General features: G+C 42.1%; 2 long non-coding RNA genes across 2 annotated transcripts; one reads left to right on the top strand and one right to left on the bottom strand.

Moving 5' to 3' along the window:
- Nucleotides 1-4,287: 4,287 nt before the first annotated feature.
- LOC128805710 (uncharacterized) lies at nucleotides 4,288-17,421 on the bottom strand. Its single transcript, XR_008436533.1, has 4 exons — nucleotides 17,361-17,421; nucleotides 7,655-7,910; nucleotides 4,878-5,007; nucleotides 4,288-4,536 (listed from the first exon to the last, which is right to left on the bottom strand). It is a non-coding gene; the product is annotated as an uncharacterized LOC128805710 (long non-coding RNA).
- Nucleotides 17,422-17,546: 125 nt separating this feature from the next.
- LOC128804468 (uncharacterized) lies at nucleotides 17,547-18,962 on the top strand. Its single transcript, XR_008436088.1, has 2 exons — nucleotides 17,547-17,641; nucleotides 18,767-18,962. It is a non-coding gene; the product is annotated as an uncharacterized LOC128804468 (long non-coding RNA).
- The last annotated feature ends 173 nt before the right edge of the window (nucleotides 18,963-19,135 follow it).

The following is a 19,135-nucleotide window of genomic DNA, read 5'->3' on the forward strand; positions in this document are numbered from 1 at the left end:
TGTCCAGATCCACTTACCGCCCCTGAGTGACAGAGGCAATGCTTGGAGTAAAGCAGCATCCATGAAGGAAATTTGGCTTCCCTGTTAACAGAAAAAGGCTCCTGATACAAACTGACCAGTTACATGCAGGAAGCCCTTGAGTGCCAGCAGTAACTCCCCTCAGCAGAGGGGAAATGGCTGGTTGGCTAAGAAGGCAAAGGGGCTAACTTTTCCCATCCTATTGGCATGTTTACTTAGGGCAATTCCCAGACAAATAATCTTGCTTAGGCTATCTTGAGAACAAAATCTTGGCGATGTACCATCCACATTTCAGGCCTGGCTGGACTTCAAGTAGCTTCATCAATGAAGGTCTACTCCCCAGTTAGATAATTCTCTTAAAAATAGCTGTGTTTACCATCAGCTTCCTGTTTCACCTGATAATAAGGTGAAAATATCTTACTCCTGACAGCTCATGAAATAACCCAAATCCCACTTAATAAACAGGTATGAAAAAGAAGATGACCAGTGGGTATATTTTCAGCCAGCCTCTATGTAGAATTTGGAGCTGGGAGTGCCAGGTGTGTGTGTGTAGCTCACAGTCATGTATGTGAATGAAACACAGTTTAGTCTCTTAATTGGCAGGTTCCAATGGAAACATTAAGATATTTTTAATATAAACAGGTTTTACCAGTAAGCAGCAATAATTGCCATCTGCTTATCACTAGTCTTGGCTTTTTAACTGTTTCATTCCTGTTGTCTGCAGTCTTTCCATCATTAAGTGATGTGGGATTCCAACAGAACATTATGGTATGGTAATCTGATTTACATGGCTACAGGGATAATCATGAAGCCTGAAATACCAAGTCAGTATTTGAATGATGGCATTTCCTTCTGCTGGTGGGATGGTTTCCCTTGATGGTGTATTCCCATGCCATGGGTTTCATCATCTTCATTAAGCTACAGTACAGGAAAATGAAATTTTATCAGGCAAAGGCTCAAGTGTGTGCTGGGGTCCAGCTTTCCTGTCCATTTCCTAGGGGTGAGTTTCTGGAAGAGGCATTCAGGCAGCTTAGTAGCAACCAGGGTATGTGGACCTGGGCACGTTTTTGGTACAGCTCTGACATTAGTTTTAAGGAGGATCTATCTTGTCTGATAGATATGAAAAGGGTCAGGGTTGCAGCTCAGTATCCTCCTTGTCTTCTTTGAACAAATTAGTATCCATAGACATAATCAGGCCCTCAAATATTCACAGCCCCATGGTTCAAATGAAGTCTCCTAATGAAATGCAAATTCAATAAGACAGTTACATGATCAGCATCAGCTCATTAAGGCCTGGCTAGTCTGTCTCCTTTCTTTGTTAGACCAGTATAAAGCTCCCAGCTCTGGTGGAGTTACCCTGGGCTGAAAGCTGCTGGGCTCCAGGCGATGTTTGGCCCAGACAGCCAGCTTGGGGGAGGCCATGTGCTGTGCTGTGCTGTGCTGCCGGATCAGCGGCACGGGGCTCATGAATATCAGCTGTGGCTGAGGCTTGCTGGCTCTGAAGGAGGGGAGAGGGCTTGAGTTACTGTCCTTCATCCTGCATGAAAACAGCAGTGGGCCCACTGAAACCACAAGGTGACACTGAAATAAACAAGCATTCTAACCCCCAACCTGCAGCTAGACCAAAATCAGGCTTGTACTTGGATTTTGCTGGGAGAGGCGCTCATCTTGTATTTGCAAGGTTCTTGAAGCCACTGCTCTTTCCTCGGTCACAGGAGTCGGTCAAAAGGATGTCAGGCAGCTGGCTTGCTACCTTCCTGACCCCATTTCACAATGTCTCTGCTTCTGTGAAAGGGCTGCGCCAGACAAAGCACAAGGGATGCACAGCCTTGTACTTGTGATGCATCCAAGTACAGGGTGTTTTTTTCTTTCTTTTTTTTTCCTAGCACCATCGAATGTGGCGATGTTTGACAGGTCTGACCTGCTCAGCTGTAATGAGTCGTTGGGAGAAAAGGGACAAATACAGTTACCTCTTGCCACAAGTCTTGCTGTTGGGAGATGAACTTTGCCACTCTGCCTTGACTTTAACAAATGCCCCTCAGTGTCTCTCAGTGCAAATGTGTTTCCTTTTCATTTTCAAATAGGGATGAATCCTGTATGTTGGATTAGAAATTTCCCATCGCTGACAGAAGTGGAGGGGAAAAAAAGTCATGTAAAGTTCAAGAGGAGGGTAGAGGGAAGAATGAAAACAAAATGAATGAGCAAGAGCCCGTTTCTGCCTTTTTTTTTTTTTTTTAGATAGAATTTTACAATAATTGGTATTTTAAGGTTCTTGTATCAAGCCTTTTTTTTGCAGGGGCAGACACAGCATAAAAAAATTGGGGTTTTGTACTGAAGTTGTTTATACATCAGATCTATGAATTCAATGTCAGTTGTCCACAATAATCAGAGATGCAAAAACATGCAAGCATGCTTATTAAAAAGGAAAAGGTATCCCTTTAAAAGCCAGACTTCAGGTATGTAGTTCTGCTAATTGATTTTCATTGTTTTATATCTATGTATTAAAAGTTGTTTTGGGTTATATTTATCACACACAGGAATAAATGAGAAGTTGCTTAGGGGCATAACAAATCCAGGAAAACAAAATACATAAAATAAATGCAATTTTATACATACAGTGCATTCAGGGCAGACTTATTGTAGCAGGTTGTAGCCTCTTCTCTCTTTCTACTAGCACCTTGTGCTGTGGCTGTTGTGATCTGGGTCATGGGAGGACGGAACTGTTTTTTTTAAGAAGAAAATGAGAAAGACCATAAAACTCTGTTTTGAAAAAAATGCAAACCCCAAGTAGAAGAAGTCCTTAGGAGAGCAGCAGGAATGATCAGGGCAAGCAAATACAACCTATGAGGACAGGCTGGAGGAAATGGAATAGGTTTGGAAAAGGCAAGTCTGAAGGGAAATCATGATAGGAGTCCTCAGATATGTAAGGTTAATAGAGGAGGGATATTGATTTATTGTGCATTAAGAGAGATGTAGGTTAGGAAAAGCCTGATAACTGTAAGCATGAGGAGCAATGGTTTAGGGCAGCACTGGGTCCCTGCTCACTGGAAGCCGCAAATGGTCTTTTTGCTGGGTTTGGAGTCTTCACCCATCCTCAGAGGGGAGAGGAACCAGTTTGTATCTTGGGTCACCCCTGCCAAGATGTGACACAGAATGCTTGGTAAGGACATATGGAGGCAGTTGGTACGGGCACGCAAGATGAGTTGGAACATTTTGCAGCTGGGACAGCACAAACAGAAACTCTGAGCACAAATGTGAAGACAGAAGGTTAATTTCAAATCAGGCTTTAAGGCAATTGCTTAGTTTTTCAGGGTCTGAGTGGCTAATTCCTCTTAGCATCATAACTTATTCTTACATCCTATCTTTGACCCATGTACACCCCACTGGACAGTTGCTAAAGTCTTCTAGTCTGGGAACAATATAGTGTGGCTGTGGTAATCAGCCTCCCGAGCAGTTATGAGAAACAAACAGCCTGTACATGCTCAGACTATAGTTTCCAGTCACGTATTGACCAGAATGCACTCGGAGCAACGACTGAGTGACTTTGGTAACAGGCACAATCATAAAAGCCAAAAAATCTTCACAAACAATTTGTGAGTAAGGCTAGAAGTAAAACATGTTGACTATATAGCTTGCTAAAAATATCCATCATGGCTCTAGCTGTCATCACATCTCTCCTCTAATCCTGCAAGTAGCGTGTGAAGGGTTACCCTAATGCCCCTGCACTGATTCTTCCCTCCGAGCACACAGCACTGAGTGCCCGAGAAGCCGTGAGCAATTGTCAAGCAAAGCCGAATTTACTCCCCAGGCTTTGTGCAATCAGCCACTGCTCCTGCCGTTTTGTCATCAAGTCAGCCGCAGCCTTCCCCATGTTGCTGAGGAACATGCTGGAGCAACCCGGAGTGTCACGCCTTCAATGGAGGCTTTCACTAGCTATCAGTGGTTATATTATACCACATTAGAGGTGTCCCAGATACCAAGCTCCCACTGAAGAAGAATGTAAAAAATCATAAAAATACCACTGCAGAAAGTTATTAATGAGGCAGTAACATTTGTTATGCTTTGTCATGAAGCCGGATTCCTATGCCAGAACTACACGGTGTGTTAGAAACTAAAATCTCCTGTTTGCAGCATCTTGTCAAAGGAAGCAACACCAAAAAATGACATCTATACATTTTCAACTTTAAGCTTTACTGCTTACAGGATGTTCAATCTGAGATGTATTTTTGATTACATCTGGGGACACAGTGGGGACTTGGGAACCAGATTTTCCTGAAATACCTGTTTTCCTGGCACGTACTTCTGTTATTACAAAGTCTTTTCAAAGTGAGATATGTTTCCTAAGTACTATTTATATCTATTTGTCAAATGTATTCAAGGAACTCTTGTATGAATCTAACAGGCAGATCTGACAGCTTTACTCAAAGTGTGTTGCTGCATAGAAAATCTGTTCTTCCTTCAATGGCATCAGAAGTAGGCCTGAACAAAATCTTCATGGGAACTCAACACCTGAAAATTCTGGAAAATGAAAGACAATGGGTACAGGGTGCTTTTTATGTAGCTGCAGCAGGCTTTCCATCCAAAGAGATAAAAAGTTGGAAGACACATCTTTAACAATGGGATGCAGATAAATGAAAGAACAATTAAAATATAGTGTAATTGCAGAAACAGTGCTTCCTCATCCATCCTTACCTCCATATCTCTATCCATTCCCTCCCTCCCTCCTTCCTTCCCTCCTTCCCTCCCTCCCTCTCTGAGGGGACACAGTAGTCTTCTTGTTCCTGTGAAGCTGATCCATCCTGAGCGATGCTCCTGGAGTACTCCACTGCAAAGGTATTTCATCCTGAGTGACTGCCTACCTCTCTGCCTGTACACACAGGCCTGCCAGTGTCCATGTCTCGATATCCATTCTGCGTCCCATTGGTGTTTGCTCTTGTGGCAAATATTTTCCATGTATCTGAGATACTGCTGATATCAGCAACCAACCACCTTTTGGAAAGTGCAACAGACAGAAGAAGAAAAAATGAAATTAATATTCCTGAACACCGAAGGGAAGAAGTCCTGCCTTGACATTCAACAAAATTGAGTTTTTAAGACTCCAGTGGGAAATAAATGAAAAATAAGTATCCAGATGTTCCAAGCATCTTCAGAGGGCTCGTCTGATCGAAAACTCTTGGGAGCTAATGGCGAAGAATCCTATTAAACTTGTTTAAATAAATATTGATTTAATATCTTATGTTAAAAATATTCCATTTTGGAATATTTTTAGCTCCATTTTGGAGCTTTCCAGTGTTGTTTTTTTATCCCATGTTGATGCTGATGCTTCCATTGGTTGTTCAAGATTGTTATAACAAACTTCACTCATTGGTTGTTCCATTCACGGAAAGGAACACCAGTTTATAGTGATGCTGTATTTATCACAGAGGTGCACATCCAGCTCCCAAGAGGAAGGCACTGCAAGTGCCAAAACCCTCCTGAACTTAGATGTATTTAACTCATTGTGACTGGAGAGGCAAGGTCCTGGTAGCTGTGTTGCAGAGACCTGGCACCCTTGAGGTCTTAGGAAGCAGAAACATGGCTCAGATTACCTTACATTGTGGTGTTTTTTCCCCTGTAACTCTCAGGGACTTTCTATACTTCAGTTGTCTCAAGATGTAGCCAGGAAGAATAATTTACCCAAGCCTTTGCTGCTTCAGTGCTACCAATTGGCAACATCAGAAAGTTACAAAACCTATCCAGTGTTTTAGACAAAGGATGAAACTGGAGGTGGGGCAGAAGGGGCAAAGAGGGTGACGAGATAGAGAGAAGGGATTTCAACACAAAGGGAAAGGGAGGGAAGAAAATGATGTGTTGGGGAGCCAAAGAAAGTAAGCAGAGGAAATGGGAGATGGAAAAGGAGAGAAGTGTTACTGAGAAGTTACAGAGAGAGAAGGATGGGCACTGTCCATTACTAAGTAATTAATTTACACGTTTTTATGTAATGTTTCCCCTCTAGTGCTTCTTCTAACACTCTATGCTCACTGGTTTTTGGATTTTAAGTGCCTTATCTCAGCACTGACCTGCCATTGCCTCTCCTCCCACCCTGCTGCAGAGCTCTCATATGTGCTGAGAAATGACCCTCAGTCCATCTTCCCTATGCTCAGCAAGGGCCTGGGACCCGCACCTGTGCTCAGCACACCTGCCCCTGGATGAAGTTTGGTGTTGCACGGCCCCATGCTTGCCACTGGAGGGGATGAGACACAGCTGGTTAGTGATCAGGGGTGTTCATAGGCATATAGGAGGGGAGAGGCAGTATGGGAGATGGGTTACTCCATCACAGGACTGGTGTAAAGAGGAAGGGATAATTAGGCCTGTCCTGGTCTCACTTTATAACAGTACAGTGACTGCAGCTTGAAACCCCACACCCTGCAGTGTCCTAAGAGTGCAGCCCCATGCCAGCTGCTGAGAGGCATTGCACTAGGAGCCCTGCATCAGAGAATATCACCTACCACACAATGAGTAGCTCCAAACCAGTTGGTGTGGGGAGAGACATGTTTCTTAGGGTCTGGATTAGGGTCTCCTCACTGTCTTGGGATTGAATTCTGGTGCCCAGCGTCCTACTTGAATCAGGCATTCCTGTGCATGGCCACTATGCAGAGAGGTTGAGGAGCTTAGGTTGAGGTGTGGGCTTGAAATTTAAAAAGAAAACTAAAATGAGTTTAGGACTCAGGGAAATAAGGCCTGTTTGCAAGAGCTGTGTCCAGAAGGGCTATGCAGCCAATCTTTACTGTCATCTGCTTTCCCAGGACACACAGATGACAAAGGAGGAGCTGACACCACATTTACTTTTCTAAGTTCTGTCCTATGTTCTTGTTTTTATTGCTCTGCCTTTGTGTGCAGCCTCTACTGGCACTGGGATCCCCCTCGCTCCCTGCCCTGGGGGGAGAGAGGGCCATGTTTTTTTTAAACTTTCTGTCTCCTCCGTGACAGTTTCCATTAGTGGTTTGACACCCCTGTGCTTCTTCCATGAGGGCCTTGCCTTTACCCTGTCTTTAATCATGTTGTCATATGATAATAGGATCAAAAGAAAGAACACTGAGTCTTGCCCTTCTGGAGTGCTTTACGCTCACCCTAATAAACAGCTTGTGCTTGGGATTGTGCTGCAGCTGGCTTGCCCTCAGCCCCATCCTTTCTGTGCCATACTCATGCTGAACTTCAACCGTGGGGCTGTCTGGCCCCAGCAGCCGTCCCCAGCCCAACATCCCTCTGCCCTCCTTCTGTGCTGCTGTGGTATAAGCTGAGCAAAACAATTACAGAGCAGACAGCACACTGAAAAATATGACAGATTCGACCTGCATTTCCATCTCTTAGCAGAACTTTGGAAAATGTTCAGTGTGTGCACGTGTGTGTGTATATATATCCATGGGGAAAAGGGAGTTTACACTCATTGGCATTTAGCTCAGGACCTCTTGAAGCAGCAGAAGTTGTTACCTGTCTGCTTTTGTGCTGTGCAAGACATTTTGCAGTAGGAAGCTGGTTTCCTCAAAAATCACACTCCTAAGCCTGAGATTGCTGGAACTTCAGAAGCGGCTTTTCCCACCTCTGAAGTGGTGAATGCTCAAATGGAAGGATTATTTGATGTGCGGCTTCTACTTACGTTACAGTAGCCTTGAAAGAGCTCAGTGAAGTGCAGGAGTCTTGCTCTCACTGTAGTATTTTCTGCACACAGACAAAGATGGGACCTGCCTAAAAGACCTTGCAGTCCATTTGGAAAAACAGTTGGTTCTCAGACTATCACATTAAAACTGAAGAGATGTGATTTTTGTGATTCACTCCCATATGTAAAGTTCCATCTGTTTCTTCAGAAATGCAGTCCAGTGCCTTGCTGACAGAAGTGACCTCTCTTCTCAGACCTAGGGAAAAATGGCCAAGTTTGATTAATAAACATCCAGTGAAGAAAATACACCTCTGTTAGCACTGTTTGCAGGTGCACCACAAGTTCATATTGAAGCCACTGGATCCAAGATTAGGTCAAAGTGATCATGATTGTCACTCTGGATTTTCCTATTGCAAGTATTTGTAACTGCTAATAAAACAATGAAATTCACTGTCATCTCCCTTCTGCCTAAATGGCTAGTTTAAATGATTAAATAACTCCTTAATCCTCCACATTAAAACATGTTTCCCAAATTCCTAACTACTCAGGATTTTTATCAAGTCCTTCAGCTTATATGTCTCTGAAATTAGGACATCAGAAGTGGAAAAAATGACAAATATGTAGCACTTTCACCCTCATATTCTTAGATATCTAAAAGCCACCTTTACTGTTCTTTCCTCAGTCCTGCAATGGGAACAGACATTCAGTTGGTTACAGAGCTCATTGTTCAAGTCTTTCATGGAGTTATTTCTTCTCTGGTTTGAGGGTCCCAGCTTTTAAATGTTTTAAATATTGTCTTTGTTTCTCCCCAATGCCCTCAAATGTGATAGACTTAGTCTGCTACTTAATAATTTTCGGCCATTTCTAGCCTTTAATTTATATATTGCTAGTTTACATAAAAGCCTATCTGCTTTCACTTCCCTTCTGAAACACTAGGGTTTTTTAAGCAGTAGAATCATCTATGTTTACTACAGTTTCTGTGGTTCCTGATTATTTTAACAATTTTCTGTTTCATTTCTTTCTCCCAGTGAGCTGGGCTCATAACCATTGAGATGTTGAGCAATGTTGAGAGATGTTCAATTCTTAAAGTATCAAGAACTGATAGTCTTTTTTTTTTTTTGTACTTCATGTTGTTTGCCTAAAACAAGGGCAACTAAATCACTGTTGCTTTTGTCTAAACAATCTTTCCAGTTCCCATCTTTCCTCTGTCTATCAAGAGGAGCTCCAGAAACAAATTTCCCAGTGTTAAATTAGTTACTATTTGAGTCAGAAAATTTCCCCTTTGAGAATCACTGTCCAGAGAACCTTGTTCTGTTGCTCTCAGATTGTCCTGTATGTTCACATGTTACAGACAGGGACTAACAAACCTGATTTTCCCATCACCTGTTAAAACTGATGATCTATCAAGAGCCACCAAAGAGCTCCACTCTAGTGCTGTATCTAATTTGGTTTATTGGCATGTCAAATTACATTTTGTTCAATACAGGATTCTTTTCCCATTTTCTTTTTGTCTATTTGAACCTTCCTAAAGAATTTATAATACCTGATATAAATATTTTTAATATGACTCTTCCCCTTTATTTTCAATGCTACCAACTCTTGTTATGCCTAGAAATAATCAATTTGAATTTACCTTCTTACTACAACTCCTGTTGTAGATTGTGGACAATCCCTAAAGCACCTGTTTACTCTTAAAAGCGTGTATTTCCACAAGGTTATTATTCCAGTTCTGCATCCTCAGGAGACACTTGGATACGGGCCAGCATATGAGAATCCACCCACATGAAACCTCCTAGCGTTTGGAGGTTCATCCATCACAGCATTTACTATGTGTGATGAAGCAATGATCTCCTGTGCTCACTTCAGAACCAGAGATCTATAAACTGATTTTCAGGCTGCTTTCATGTGATGACTGAGCCTTTAGTGGGCACAGAGGGCTTTTGCTCAGCCTGCCTTTACACGTGTAGGCTTTCCATGGTCCCCCAGATAATATCAAGATGCCTTTCAATGCTGAAGTCAGGGTCATTTAGAATCAGCTAGATAATAGAAATTATGTCTGGTGTGAGCCAGAGTGATTAGGGTTGGCAGCAGCTCACTGGTAAAGAAAGGAAAAGAATACTACAGATAGTCTTAGCTGAAATAAGGGGATTAGAATTAACAGAAAACCTTGTTTTGGTATGAGACTATGTTATCTGCTAGGAGCATTCATTATCAACATGTTCTAAAATAAATAAATGGCTTTTCACTAACAAGACATTGGATAGAGATAAAGCATGTGTGGCACTCTATCAAATGCACAGGCAAATAGTTGAGTTCCCTGGTCTATTTTTTTCTGCTCTTTGTTTGCTCCTTTCATTGCCTGGAAAGTCTGTTTCTCCAGGGACACATCCTGCACTTTGCAGTCACTTCAATACAGAAGATCATGGTGCCACTATCTTTCCTATTCCTTTTTTCCTCCCCATGTTGCTTTTTCGTTATTGTTATTGTTATTGCTATTGCTATTGCTATTGCTATTGTTGTTATTTTGTTCAAACATGTAAAAGGAGACATCCTCCTAAATCAGTGGCTGTCTTGCAAAGAGCTGGAACAGAAGGAATATCACTCAAAGTCCCTGAGCCCCTGTGAGCTGCAGTCTGGCTGTCAGCATCCTGGCAGATTTATGAGAATGGCCATGACCAGTTTGAAAGGGCAGAGGGGGGAGAAGAAGAGATCCCAACCCATTAGTAATTCCCTGCAGGAAAGTGACAGAGCTGATGACATGCATGGAGGACACATTACAGGAGATGGGCTGGAGGAAACATTCCCATGCAAGAGTGATTTCAGGCCACTTTTGGTTCCAAGATTGGTTTCTTCTAATGATCTATTTCTAGGCCTCCGATCCTTTAGCTTGTAGTCTATTTTGTCACAACTGGTGCCAGATCTTCCAGCAGAAGAAAAGAATCCCATGGAGATCAATAAATTTTGTGAACATGAGGGCTGCAGGTTATGGATGAATGAACAGCAGAGCTCGGAACTGAAAAGATTGCCCAGAACATGCAGCAGGACCAGGGGTATCACAGTGGATCACTGAACCACCCTGTGATGCCATAAATGTCACCTTTGCCACATCAGGCAGCCCAGCCTCAGAAAAATAATGCAAAAAGAAGGGTAAGCAAACTGAGACATATAAAACAAATGCCAGCCTCTTCAAGGTGGCAAAATTTTTTGCTTGGTTGGGGTTTTATAATTTTTTGTTTTGAAGAATCCTGCATAGAACCAGAGCTAAAGAGCATAATGTTCACAAGGTAGGTCAGTTTGTGATTTTTTTGGTATTTATTCAGAATCTTGTATGATGACAATAAAGAGGTCTCTTTCTACTGAAAACACATGTAGAACTGGCTAGGATTGCTAAAATACATTGTCAGACTTTCAGTGCAACACCCACACTTGGAGCTGCTATTTACAAGAGCAGTTGCCTTAACTACAATAAGATGGAGATGTTTGGAAATAACATGATCATAAGGAAAGGAAAGAAAAGAAAAGAAGAAATAAAAATGGGCACAGGCCAGGGAAGATGAGCACAGGAGGATGCAAAAGAGGAAAAGGACCTCAAATATATTTATTGCATAAATAGCCAAATCTAGAAGAAAACTTATATTTGTGAGATACTGAGGCCTAGTATGAGGACATGGGATAATTAGAACAGTTTGTGAAATAGAAGCCCCTTATTTCGAAGGTGTGTCTGAACAGTTTTTCATGATCAGATAACCAGATTGATTATTGTATACATATTTTTCTCTTGTGCTTTGCTGATGTAACTAATTTGAATGATCATAATTGAAATGGTTATTTGACACTATCCATCGAGAGAGAGAAGCATCATCTCTAACAATTGGGTTGAAAGTGCATAGATGTAATACTAGTAAACTCTAAAGGTATCAAAGCCTAGGTAGAACAGCCTGCAACAAATCGTGTAACATCTAGAGAGATAGAGAGAGCGATCTTTGGAGGGTTCTTTCTCTCTCTTTCTTTGAGAGACCTTTGGAGGTTTCTTTCTTTCTTTCTTTCTTTCTTTCTTTCTTTCTTTCTTTCTTTCTTTCTTTCTTTCTTTCTTTCTTTCTTTCTTTCTTTCTTTCTTTCTTTCTTTCTTTCTTTCTTTCTTTCTTTCTTTCTTTCTTTCTTTCTTTCTTTCTTTCTTTCTTTCTTTCTTTCTTTCTTTCTTTCTTTCTTTCTTTCTTTCTTTCTTTCTTTCTTTCTTTCTTTTCTTTCTTTCTTTCTCTTTCTCTCTTTCTCTCTCTCTTTCTCTCTCTCTCTCTCTCTCTTTCTCTCTCTCTTTCTCTCTTCCTTTTCTTTCTTTCTTTTCCTTCTTTCTTTCCTTCTTTCTTTCCTTCTCTCCCTTTTTCTTTCCTTTCTTTCCAAAATCCTGCTAGACCACATGTTTCACTGGCTGTGGTGACATGATGAGGTGAGGTCCCTCTTGCTGCTGTTCAAACACAGAGCCAAAAGGACACCCCTGCAGAAGTAGTTTGAATAAAGGAAACAACTCCTCCTGAGCTGGAGCAGTGGGAGAGAGAAGTGCCACGAAAGTGAATGCTTGTCTACCTTAGAGTGTCCCAAGGAAATACAAGCACCTACATAACCTGGGTACATCTGGGCTGCATAGATCCAGGGGTAGGTCACTGAGCTCTGCTTTAGTGTGGCTCAGAGAGCTTGGCCCTTTGAATATATCTTAGACATTATTTTGTTTCAATGTTCAAAGTTCTGGAGGATCTGCCTTGTGGCAAAAAAGGACTTTGGAGCCAAAACCTGCAGCCATTTTCACCAGGGAAAAATCAGGGTTATTCAATTGGTTTTAGAGGAATTGCTTGGGGTTTGCACTTAGTATTTGTAATTAGAGCAGGCCCTCTGCGATCAGGTGAGAATGAGTTATTACAGCAATCTGCTTCAGTACAGCTGTCATTAGCACTTGTGACTCCAAAGGAGAGTGCAGGGCCACATACAAACAGGACACTGTTGGGCTCACAGATCCTGCTCATCATGATTTGACTATGATTTCTTCTTCATAATGCAGTGGCAGAAGGCCTGGGTGAGTTGCACTAGTGGTTGTTGTAATGCCAGATGCTGTGCCTGAGGGCATCATGGATCCTCCACTGCTCACTTTAAAACAGCTGCCAGGACAGTGCAGCCAACTCCACGGCGATGTGCCATGCATTTATTGCAAATATGGACAGTGAAAGGAAAAGGGAGATTGGACAAAGGGATGGCAGGGAGTAGAGAGGAAGCCTTGAAGTCTAACTAAGAAGTAATGTCGTGTGGTTAAAATTATGAAGCTCTCATTGGAGTTGCTACTAAACCCACTACTGTATGTCTTCTGCCTGTCCTTTTATCCTGTTCATTTAGATTATAGATTTTCCAGGTGGAGAGGACTAAGAGCAACCTTTTGGGCTCTGGGTAAGGGTGAATGTGTGGGGCCTGCCTTTGGTGCTAGTGGGACAAGGTTCTCCTCTGCACTGAAGGCTGGCAGAAAACTTTAAAAAAAAATGTGCCAAGCATTTTTCTACTCAATTAATGAAAAAGGACACCCTATTACTCCTGCTGTACTGCATACCTCCTGGCTGGAAAAAGAAAAAGAGCTGATTCCTGCGAGGCTGAAGAGTCTCAGTGTAATTGAGATGCAGTTGCCAGGCTGTGAGGGCTAAGAAGAGCTCCATGCTTTTTTTAAGCCTGCAGGCAGTTCTGTTGACTGACACTGCCTGACTGCTTTCCAGGAATGCTGACATATTCTCATGTTATCACTTTTCGTGCAAACTTTTCCCTGAGAGCCTGCTTCTCATTGCTCAGCAATGCATCAGGGGAGAAGGAAAGAGAGAAGAGCTGTCAAGGCACATCAGTCATTGTTGTGTTTGTACTGGAAGGTATATGCATAATGAAGGATAATATTTTCTGGCTGCAGAAGGTTGTGATATCTCAGTGTGAGGTGCCTGTGAGTGTATCTGGTATGAATGTGACAAGAGAGGATTTGTCTTGGGATACAGAGCCTTTTTGCATCTGGTCCCTTGTGCAAATCAGGACAAGTTTGGCAGGGATTGAAAGTCCGTATCATCTGGTGACCCAAATGAATAGTTCCAGATGGACTGGGACCCTCATCACAGTTGGTGCCCTTATTGACTGGGGGGCCAAAGCTGAATGAAAGGAGAGATTCATCATGGAGGTCTGTGTACCTTGCTTTGCTCATGCCCTGTAGATGGAGAACTTTAATTCCACAGCTTTATTGATGTGCCACATTGCACAAACAATGGGCACTCCAATGTTGAAGTGAAAGCCAAGAATATTTAGGTGAGAGTGAACTCACTTCAGTCCCGGGACCCTTCCCACTTTGGCAGTCCTTGCCCAACCCTGCTTCTTTGCAGGCTACTGAAGGGCTGTGAGACCACTGGGGCTGTCTTTTCTCACAGGTAACAGGCATAGCTCTTCCCCATGTACCTCAACTGCAAGGAAAGACCACGCAGTCCTGCACCGCCTGTTGAGGAAGGCAGAGACTATACCTGGGGGTCCTGGACACTGTTTTTTTTTACCTTGGGTCAAGGTTTAGAAGAAAAATATTTTCCCTTTTGAGAGACTTATTGAGATACTTGAACTGGAAGTGAAACTTGGAAACATCTGTCAGCATATCCAGAATTTTCCTCATAAGGCAGAACGCAGCAGCCCTCCACAACAGCCTGGCATGCCTGAACAGGGGATGCTTTTTTCCCCCTCTGTCTTCTTTCTCTTTGTTAACAGGTGAAAACCTGTCCTAAGGGCTGGGCCCTTGTTGAAAAATCAAGCTCAGTTTAGAAAGAAGGCTTTGAGGAAACCCAGTCCTTGGCAATCCCTAATGAATGTCCTAAAGGTCTGACCTTTTCCTCTGGGATCCTCCTTCCCCTTTCCTGATCTGAGTAGGCAAGCAGTGCTGGGAGAGAAAATAGAGTGGAAAGCTTCTGAAGTCAGACATCCCAAGCACCACAAAGTACTCTTGCAAGGCCTTGTTATAGTCATTGCTTGCTTGCCCCATATGTCTGGCCATCCAAAAGGTTTAAGGAGTAACTGATCTGATAGCCTGTATGTGCCATTGATTTGTCAAGCTGAAGGTTTTTTTTTTCTTAAATCCTATTAACAATAGCATTTGCAGAAGGAATGCAGATTACCCAGGTCTAATTGTATATCATTTGCATGAAGAATGAATTAAAAAGCAGCTTTGCAACACATTGACTCAGTATGTTATTGAGCCATTGAAGTCTCACGGCTGTGAGAGTTGGAGCAATTTAATTAGTGGGGGTGGGGCGTGTGGCTGAAGAGGAAATAGCGGAAAAGAGGTGTTTTAATCAAGGAAGCAGAGAAATCACAACTGTTAGAAGATGCAAGATTATTCCTTTCAGGCAAATAACCCAACCAAATAACTCAAGGTCCAGCTGTATGAGAACTTTGCTGAATGAAAACCTGGTATTTGAATTGAAGGGGTATAGTCATCTGGGAGTGTTCAATGCTGGTGCTTTCCCAGAGCTGCGGAGCTCTGCTCAGGGACTACCTTCAGCTAGGGTTATCATCTGTTTTATTTTATGTTTTTTCTTTTGGTTCATGCAGCCCAGGCTGCATCCTGAAAGTCAGACAGGATGCTCCTGATGTCTCCTCTGGGTTTCTGACTGATCCCACAGCCAGGGGTGCAGGTGTGAGGCTGCCTGCCTTACCCTGCCACAGGGTCTGCAGGGCAGGAGCATTGTGGCTCGTTGTCAGGCTTGTGTGGCTGCTCCCAGCTGCAGCGGGGCAAAAATGGTGACAGAAGCATTTAAGTAAATGGGATGGGATCTCACAACTATGTTCCTACCTGGCTCAAAGGCTGGCAGGGTGATTAAGGCATTTATTTTTCCTCTATGAACTGTTAAGTCTCGGCTACAGAAGGGCTTTGCTGTGTTGCTTTCAGGTAGGGCTCGAATGTGGAACATTTTTGTCACCTAAATATCTCTGCTTTTCACCTGACCATCAGGCTGCTGGACAAGGGGATATCGAAGGTAAGGTAACAGTAATGCTGCTAGGATCTTTGGGTCCACTTTCTCTTTCTTAGTGTCTATAACCATAGACACTAGCCAAAACCCTTGTGATGATTTTAGTTCTATTTCTGTCCCCTTCATGTGCTGGTTAACAAGAACCTCATCTCAATACTATATTTCCCAAGGAAATATATGTTAATACAAGTAAGAATAAAAACTGTACAGATTTGAGGCAGAGTGTAGGATTTTTTAATGCCACAAGGCCTTAGGTACACAGAAAGTAACTGAATGCCAGTCATGGGGGAAATCAGATAGGTGATTAAAAATGATGGATTAGTTATTCCCATGACATATGCTTAAGATACATGTTAAATTAATTGCATATCCACATCCTAAGTTTCTTGGATACCAACATTTCTCTTTGCTTTTGGAGGGTTAGATTTTTTTTTTTTTTTGAAAGACAGCCCTCATCTAAAGCCTGTTGACAAGGCTGCCCTCTTGGATGCCAAAGAGTCTTGTGGTATTTAACAAGAAGAGGGCAATTTGCTGCAGATACCAAGGTATGTTAGCCCCAGCTCTCAAATATGGAATATTGAAGATGAAGCAGACACATGATAGCTGGACCACACAACATGCATATTTGTCACAATTCCATGAAAGGAACACTTGTGTAAATAAAACTGACAACTACTGTAGATGAATTACTTATTTATTCACTGCAATATTAATTGTGTAAATTTCAGCTACACCATCATCAACCAATCTGAAATTCAGCTACCATATCAAACACAGTATTTAAGGCAAAAGGAAAGTGGCACAAAATGGGAATTTCCTAGAAAAGAAACAAACTTCTAGGCCTAGAAATACGGACCATGAAGAAAACCATTTTGACAATTACAAACTCATGTTGAATCACATTAGTACTGAAACTTATCTTCAAGAAACAGTTTCTCTCTGCTTCAGACAATGATGTACAAACCAGACATGTGGTTTTTTCCTCAATGTCAGCAGAGAGAAACTGAGTGAATGTGGCTGATTTGTAGCATGTCCTTTTCTGCTGCCAAAATGGATTTTCAACCACTTAATCTGCAGTAATTCATGTAGCCCTTCAGACTGAGGTCCAGTTTAGATGGAAGGATAGTGTCTTTCCTTTATGACTCAGGCAGGTTTTTTAAATCTTAGAACATTTTTTGACAGCACATGATAGTGGCTGATTCTCCTCCCTACCTTTGTTTATAGCTTGCATCTAGCACACTCACCTTGATACAGCCACTAGTCTGTGACTGTCACTCTTGAAAAGGAGCATTTGGGTTTGCTGTCATGGAGTCAGAGAGCTGAGAGGAAGCAGGACTGGGAGAACCCTGAGAAATTTTGGAGTCCTCCTTCCTGCTCTGGATACACTCCAAAGGAAAGCTGCTCTTGACAGGTGGTGATCTCTTATTTTTTGGAAAAGATGCCAGTGCAGAAGGTTAAAAGTCCAAGTAGCCTTGTATAGACATACAATGAAAAAGTTTTTCTAAATCTGAGCCTAGGTTGCAACTGAGCCAGTTTCTTCTTGTGCTACCTCACTGGAGCAGGAGAACAACATACCACTGTCTGCTGTAAACAACCTTCTGCATACCAGAAGATGGTGATTTGGACAAAACAGACTCAATTCTTTTGATGCTCAATAGGTTGTGTTTGACAAATTTTTACCTTCCTACCTTGCTGTTCCTCTGGGTTCTTTCCATTTTGCCTCCACCTTCCACAAAGTGTGGTTCCTCCATCTGTGGCCTGCATTGTGCCAGGTGGTAGGTGACAATGATCATACACTATGTCATAGACACGAGACCAATCCTTGTGGTACCACCCTCCTCTCAGCTCATGCTGAGCTTGTGGGTGGCCAGCTGCCCCCAGCCCCCTTCCCCAGCACTGCTGCTGGGCAGCTTGAGACTCCCCTTCCCCCCTCAGGGTGGCACTTGGCTTTGACCTTGGTGACAGTCAGGTGGTGGACCCCACACTGGTTGTCTTTTCCTTTTCCTTTTCCTTTTCCTTTTCCTTTTCCTTTTCCTTTTCCTTTTCCTTTTCCTTTTCCTTTTCCTTTTCCTTTTCCTTTTCCTTTTCCTTTTTTTCCTTTCCCTTTCCATGTCCTTTTCCTTTCCTTTTTTTTAATTCAAATTTTAATCCTGCAACACATTGAAGGCCCTCCCAGATCTGTGATTATTGAAAATTTTAAAGTGTATTCCATATCTCATATCTCACTCTCTGAAGGGATTGATGGCATCCCAGAGCAGCCCCTTGAATAGTTTTCTTTTCTCCCTTGGTGTTCCCTTCTAATTTGACAAAGGACTGTTAATAATATTCTTCTGAGCAGTGAAGCACCAAGGGAAGTCAGGCACTTGATTCTGAGAGCAGCAGTCTTTTCCAGCTGCTCACAATAATGCAAGTGTAAACAGCTGGGCAAGTAGGACAGGCAGACATTTATGATAAGTATCTGCCTATCTCCCACTGCAAACACCATGGGGCATCCCTCTGATGTGTGCACACAGTCCCAAGTAAAGGATTCAGTTCCTCTCTTGTGGTAAACTAAACATGAAATATTACATGTAAATATTAGAGACATACCCTGATCTTTAAAAAACGAGTAAAGACCTTTGATGTAAAAACCTTAATTTGAGGTTAATACATAAATTATGTAATATCTTGAAGAACACCAAATTTAATTCAGCAGTAAATGGTGGGGTTTTTTTGGCACCATCAGTATTTCTTTGCTTCTCTAACAGAGGTATTTGAATGCTGATTTGTCTAAAATCCAAAGCAAGCTCCAGCTATGCAGTTACTAAGATCACCATCACAGAATATTATTCTTATACATACACTGAATGTCCTCCACATTAAATTTAACCACTAACACAGACATGCACACATGCTCTCTATATATACGCACTTCATATTTTTTCCTGGGATAATCTGCCAAGAATGCTGTGGAATCTGTTACATCCTCTTTAATATTTGTATGTGTTTTTGAACCATTTTTGTATGTGTTTGCTTATATCCTGCCTTGTAAAAAAAATCCGTTATTTCTTAAATTTAGCCTTCCCTGTTATAGAGGTGTATATTTTACTAACAGGCTGTGACTACCCTATCCTTCCTGCTAGCAAAATATGCACCTCTCTGTGATGTGAGGCAAACAGAAGACCTTCTAAATTGAGACCTGGGCACCTGAAAAGGGATAAACTAAGGAATTCTCAATGGAGTTTTCTTTCAAAAGAATATTGGAAATGCATCTCACCTTCAAAGTTCTAATAAATTATTTTAGATGTTAATTACTATTAAGAAATACTCTTTCCACTTTGGGCATGACACAAATAGAGAAACGAGGCTGAAGAGTACAGTTAATTAAAGGCAAAGCAAAATGTTGAGAAATGGTTCAGGCAAGCCTGGGAGAATCCTGAACAGTCTTAATGCTTGAGTCATGCTTTGTACACACCAATTAAGT

This window comes from Vidua macroura, chromosome 3 (assembly GCF_024509145.1).
Source record: "Vidua macroura isolate BioBank_ID:100142 chromosome 3, ASM2450914v1, whole genome shotgun sequence".
NCBI lineage: Eukaryota > Metazoa > Chordata > Aves > Passeriformes > Viduidae > Vidua > Vidua macroura.